Here is a 6,594-nt window from a genome sequence, read left to right as displayed (position 1 = left end):
CACCTGTGTGTCTTTCTTTCACAACCTTTATTAAATATATGCTGTAAATGGCTCTTTGCTTGCCGTTGTTCCCACCCTGAACACACACACACACACACACACACACACACACACACATACACACACACACCAGGATGCAATAACAGATAACCTCTGCAAAACAGATCTATAGAGAGCATGATAGATATGTTAATTTGCTTCATTGAAGAAAATAATTTCACGTTTTGTAAGTATAACAAAACAACATCACTTTGTATACTGTACATGCTTTTTTGTCAGCTGTACCGAAATAAGGCATAGGAAAATAAATAGAAGCAACCGTGAAAAGGGAAAAAACACACAAAACAGGTTTCCTGATTCCTGTCTTACAGACTCAGAATTATGAGCTCTGAACCCACGGGGGACACAGATGTCCTAAGTGTCCAAGCGTGTGGGCTGCTTTCTTCCAGCGGCTGACTCTCATGCCCTGCATTTGTGTCTCTGTAGTCCTCACCATGAAAAGGATGTGCACACTCCCAGGTACCCACCCTGTACTTAATAAAAGGCAGAAGCCTCAGATATTCGAGCTAAAGATCAGGGGTGACCCGAGTATACTGACGTACAGGTGGAGCCTCAGCGAGGGGGCTTTGTCATCAAAGCATTTGCTTCTTCACAACGTCTGGAGACGGGAAAAAAGAGCTGTGAGCAGAGGTACTGAGGTGTCAACAATAGCTGCCCGGGGTGGGAGTCAATGTTCTCTGCGCTATTAAGTTTGTGTCGTGAAAATGCACAGATAGAAAGGGAAAGCTGAGAGAAAACTTGCTCTTGGATGGCAAAGTTGTGGGTGAGCTGTGAGAATTCATCATACCATCCTACGCCATCAGTTTTCTAAAATCATCTTGTATTGCCGTTACAATAAAACATTTATTTTATACAGCCAAACCATGATAACTCTGGCAAATGAGAAAACTGGAGAATCTCCCTCCTTTCATTCCTTTCCCCTGACACCCAATTTCCGCTCTAGAGGTAAGCACTGTCAACACTTTTGTTGGAAGCCTTCCACAGATGATCTATGTTAACTTAAGCAACAGAAAAACATGTGTGGATTCTGAGTGGTGCAAACCTTACCTGTGATCAAAGGTTTGAAAACCAACTTTAGAGTAAAAGACAGGAAAGAGTATTTCAAGAAGATCCAACTTGCTGGCTGTAAGGGAGCTGACTTCTCTGAGATGCTCTGACTCCTCTGATGTCTGCTGTCCTGAGAAGAGCAAAAGGAGGAGGGGGAGGGAAGGGTTAAAAAAAAAAAAGTAGAAATTCTTGGTAGTTTGGTTTTGTTTTTTGGCTTTTGAGATGGGATTTATCTGTGTACCCCTGGCTATCCTGGAACTCACTTGGTAGCCCAGGCTGGCCTCAAACTCACAGAGATCTGCCTGCCTCTGCCTCCCAAGTGCTGGGATTAAAGGCATGTTACCATCAAGCCCAGCAAAAGTAGAAATTCTTAAGGACAAGAATTATTACACTCTGACTACTGTTAATACTTCTACTTTTATGATTTTAAACTATCATAATGGTAGCCATTTGCTTCACTCAATGAGGAAAGGGAAAGCAACCCTCAATAGAAAACAAAAAACCTGATACACGTGTACATTTACACACTTTTTCATACAATTCCTTCTCACAGCCATATGCTAATGTCATTCCCCACAGACACAATACCAACAAATGCATATCAGAAATAGGTGAGACATTTCATAGAAATGTATCCACAATCACAATAACGCCAATGTTCTGAATATATTGAATTTTACCATTCTTAGGGTTTTTTTTTTCTTCACGTTATTTGTTTTGCTGTGTGTGAGAGAAAGTGTGTGAGAGGGAGAGAGAGGAAAGAGAGAGAGATGTGTCAAAGTCACATGTTTGTGTGTAGGTCAACCTCAAGTGTCACTTGTCAGCATCCACCTTGTCTGAGGCAGGGGCTTGCGGTTCACGGCTGCATTACCAGGCTAGCTGGCTTGTAGGCTCCTGGGGCTTCTCTAGCATGTGACTGTCTTAGGGTTCTTGTTGATGGGATTTTTTTAAAAGCAGCTTGAGGAGGAAAGAGTTTATCTAACACTTCAGGTAACAGTTCATCATGAAGTGAAGTCAGAGCAGGGACTCAGTGAAAGAGCCTGGAGGCAGGAACTGAAGCAGAAGTCAGGAAAGAGTGCTGCTTCCTGGTTTGCTGCGTTTATTTTTTCACACACCCGTGATGCTTTCAACAGGACTGGCCCCCAAAGGCTCAGATGTTTCAATGCTTGGCCCCCAGCTGGTAGAATTGTTTGGGAAGGGTTAGAACATGTGGCCTGATTGGAGGAGGTATGCCACTGGTGTGGGTGGGCTTTGAGGTTTCAGAAGCCCTAGTTAGCGCTCTCTCTCCCTCTCCCCTCTCCCTCTCCTCCCTCTCCCCTCTCCCTCTCCCTCTCCTCCCTTTCCCTCTCCCTCTCCTCCCTCTCCCTCTCCCTCTCCCCTCTCCCTCTCCCCTCTCCCTCTCCCTCTCCCTCCCTCCCTCCCTCCTCCCCCCCTCCTTTGTGCTTGTGGATCAGATGTGAGCTCTCAGCTACTGTTCTGGTGCCATACCTGCCTGCTGCCATACTCCCTGCCATAGTGGTCATGGGTCCTAACACTCTAAAATTGTAAGAAGCTTAGCCCCAAGTTAAACACTTTCTTTTGTAAGTTTACTTGGTCATAGTGTCTGTTCACAGAAATAGAACATCCTAAGGACCACCGACCCAATAGCTAAGAATATCCTAGGACCACCTACCTAGGGTAACACCACCCACAATGGGCTAGGCCCTCCCACATCAATCATTAATCAACAAATGCCCAACGAACTTGCCTTATAGAAGCATTTTATCAGTTGAATTCCCCCTTCAGATGACTTTAGCTTGTCTCAAGCTGACAAAAACAAAAAACTCTCACTAGCATAGACTCTCATCTTCCTGTAGGACATAGGAATAGCAGAAGATTGCAGTTCTGTGTTAGGCTTTTCGTGTGTTCTGGGGATCCGAACTTTCTCAGTCAGACTTGTGCGAACAGTGCTTTCCCAACTCCCCAACCCCTCTATTCCTTTAAAAGCATCTTCTTGGCTCGGCCCTTTCCAGGCCTGAGCCAGTGGAGGACACAGATAGCTTCCCCCAGACTTCTTGGTCTTGGGACACAATCAACCAGGATCCCGGGCGCCAGGCGGTCAGGCACCATCATACCAAGTGCCACCTAAGGTTTCTAGGCCTGGGCACTCAAGAGAAGAAAAACGGCAGCTCTGTGCCATGCCTTGAGGCTGGGGCTGGCAGGACTCAACCAAGAACCAGCCTGCCTGGCACCATTATAGTGAGTGAGTACAAGGTGGGGAAATGAAAGAAAGAGAGGCAGAAGGGATCATGGACTAGGGAGAGAGGCAGATCTGAAGAGGTGAGGGTGGCAAGGAACAAGCTGAGGTGAATGGCCAGTGGGCCACCAAGTCCAAGGTGATACCCAGGCCTGGGCTATTACCAAGGGCCAGGTCTTGGTCCAAGACCCTGAAGCAGCCGAGGGGGCCTTGTTGATACCTGTGGCTCCTATCACCAGTGAGGGCCATGCAGAGGCCTGTAGTCTGGGCCGCCACCTGGGGCCATGGTAGTATCCAAGGGCCAATCTGAGTGGCCTGTGCTGCCACCTGAGGTCATTGTGACATCCTGGCCCTGGCTGCTTCCGAGGACCATGTCTGAGTCCGTGGTCCTACCACAGCCAGTATCTATGTTGATGTCCCAAGCCCATGTTGCCACCAAAGGCCAAATGGATACCCAGGGTGTAGGCCACAACCTGTGGCCATGAGGGTGTCTGAGAGGAAGAGAGAGGCATAAGGAGTTAGTACATAGAAAGATAGTGGAGATGAGACAGACAGAAACCCAGGATAGCTTCGGAGGACCTGGATCAAAATCCACCAGCCCCTTCAATCTCTTCAAAGGGGCTTTTTATAGGAATGCCAAGGGGCGGGGCAAAAGGCCTCCCCTTGCTAGATCAAAGCGTAGTACACAGCCAAGTACAGACCCTTCCAATCATCTGGTAACCACGAACGTGGTCAGTCCATCCTCTTATGCAGCCCTGCTGGGTAAAGCAAGCTCAGATCTCACTAGAAAACCTCGATGGGCTCCCACAGGCCATGGGGATGACTGGGGTCTGGTCAGCCACCTGAGACCACGTTAGTGTTTGAGGACCATTCTGCTGCTATCCAGGCCATACTGATCTGAGTAGCCTGTGCTGCCACTGGGGCCATAGTGATGTCAGGGCCCAAGCTGATGCTGAGGGCCAGGGCTGCAGCTGCAGCTGGAGTCTGTGATTATGCCCATGGCCTGTGTTAGCAGAAGGGATCATGGAACCATGCTGTGCTGAGTCGGGCCCACCCTTCACCGGGATAGCCAACCTGCCCCTCACTGGATACTGTAGCAGGAGTTGGCCCCCTGCACTCAGGAAAGGTGGCCCCATCCCTCACCACAGGTGTGCACTTCACCTGAGTAGTACACTGGAGTGGACCCTGTGGTCAGGGACGCAGATGAGACGACCCTGAGGAGAGTGAGAGCAGGAGAGCTGCCCCTTCCCACTCCCCACATTCCCCCTACAGCAATCAGGAGAGAGGGCCCTCCACTTCACCTGGAAAAAACAGGAGAGCTGGCCCTAGTGGTGTGAGTGTGGGGGACCCGAATCTGAGGGCCTGAGAGCAGGAGAACTGACCCCACTAGCCAAGGCAGTGCTGGAGAGCTTGCCCAGGTAGTGGCAATGAGGGAAAGCTGGCGGGCTGACCAACCCAGCAATACCCAGGCCCAGAACCAGGGCTATGAGTTAGCCCACCCAACATCCCCCTCATCTATGGTCTGCAGGAGCAGGTGAAGAGGCCGAACCTGCAGATCCAAAGCTGCAGGATCTCCATGACACAGGATTTTCAAGAGGAGCCCCAGTGAGAGCTCAGTATCGGTGGTGTAGCAGAAACCAGAGGCCTCGAGCCAGACCAATGACTCAAGGCAATGAACCCTTGCAAGTAAAGATGAACAGACTACAGGGTAAACTATGTGATTCAACGGGCCACACTGCGGCTTCCATTCTTTTCTGTTTTGTTTTATTTATTTTTTTTTGTTTGGTTTGGTTTGGTTTTTCTTTTAAATTTGGTTTCCTTTTGGGGGGGAGATTGCAAGGGCAGAGGGCAGATTCGAGAGGATGGGGAGATAAGTGGGATCAGAATGCATGATGTGAAATCCACAAAGAATCAATCAATTTTTTTTAAAAGCAGCTCCTTATGTTCACTATTTTTTTTATTAATTTTGGCAATTTCCTACATGTATGTATGCAGTGTATTGTTTCTCCTGCATTTATGTCTGTGGACCACGTGTGTACAGTGCCCTCAGAGGCCAGGAGAGGGCATCAGATTCCCTGGGACTGGAATCACTGATGGTTGCTCACAGCCTTGTGGTTGCTGAGAATCAAACCCCTGTCCTCTGGACGAGCAGCCAGTGCTCTTAACCACTGAGCCATCTCTCCAACATCCTATTACTCTCTCATTTCTCTGTCCTTTCCTCTTAACGCATGCACGTATGTTGTACCTTTTAAATTTTTACATAGAAAATGTCTAAAACAGGGATTTTTAGAAATCTTCAGAGTAAATGTATTTAGATGAAAAAATATTAAATCATTTTCATCAGTCTCCAACTTAAATTTATATTTTTTCACTACAAAGGCAAAGAACAAGTCATAGTACTACCAGTGTTTGGGGGGTTTCTTTTTCTTTTCTTTTTTTTTTTCTTTTTGGTTTTTCAAGACAAAGTTTCTCTGTGTAACAGTCCTGGCTGTCCTGGAAATCACTTTGTACACCAGGCTGGCCTCAAATTCACAGAGATCCACCTGCCTCTGCCTCCCGAGTGCTGAGATTAAAGGCATGTGCCACCACTGCCTGATGGTTTTTCATCAATAGAAATCAATAATAGTTTTGTGTGTATAACCCATGTATGTGTAGTGTATTGTGTAAATGTGTGCTCCTGTGTGTGTGTGTGCACGTGTGTGTGTGTGTGTGTGTGTGTGTGTGTAGAGGCCAGAGTTGTTTTTGAGATCACTTACCACCTTATCTCTGGATACAAGGTTCCCTTACTGAACACGTGCCTAGAATGGCTAACCAGAAGCTCTGGGAATCCACCCTCAGTGCCCCCAACATACACACCTGGGTGATTACCTCCAGACTCCACTCACCTTCTGCCTAGGATTACACTCTTGTGCTACTATGCCCATTTTTTCCCTTAAACATGGGCACTACCATGTTTGGCTTTTATTATTATTATATTTTAATTTTAATTTTTTAATTTATGTATATTTTAATTTTAATTCTTCAACATATTGCATCCCAACTGCAATTTTTCCTCCATCTCTCTGTTGTTTTATCTCCGGCACAGTGGCTGCACCTTCCTCTACTGCTATTTCAGGCAGCAATTGAGACTCTGCAGTTACTGGCCGGCTTCTCGGCAGGGGCCTGACCTCTGTCTCAGAGAGTGAGAATTCTGTTCCCGCAGGCACTGGCTCGGCCACTGCAGCTAAACAGAGCTTTAACTAAATCTCTAT

The sequence above is a fragment of the Peromyscus eremicus genome, chromosome X (genome assembly GCF_949786415.1).
Source record: "Peromyscus eremicus chromosome X, PerEre_H2_v1, whole genome shotgun sequence".
Classification (NCBI taxonomy): Eukaryota; Metazoa; Chordata; class Mammalia; order Rodentia; family Cricetidae; genus Peromyscus; species Peromyscus eremicus.
The sequence above is the reverse complement of the archived record's forward strand: the minus strand, read 5'-3'. Positions refer to the sequence as shown.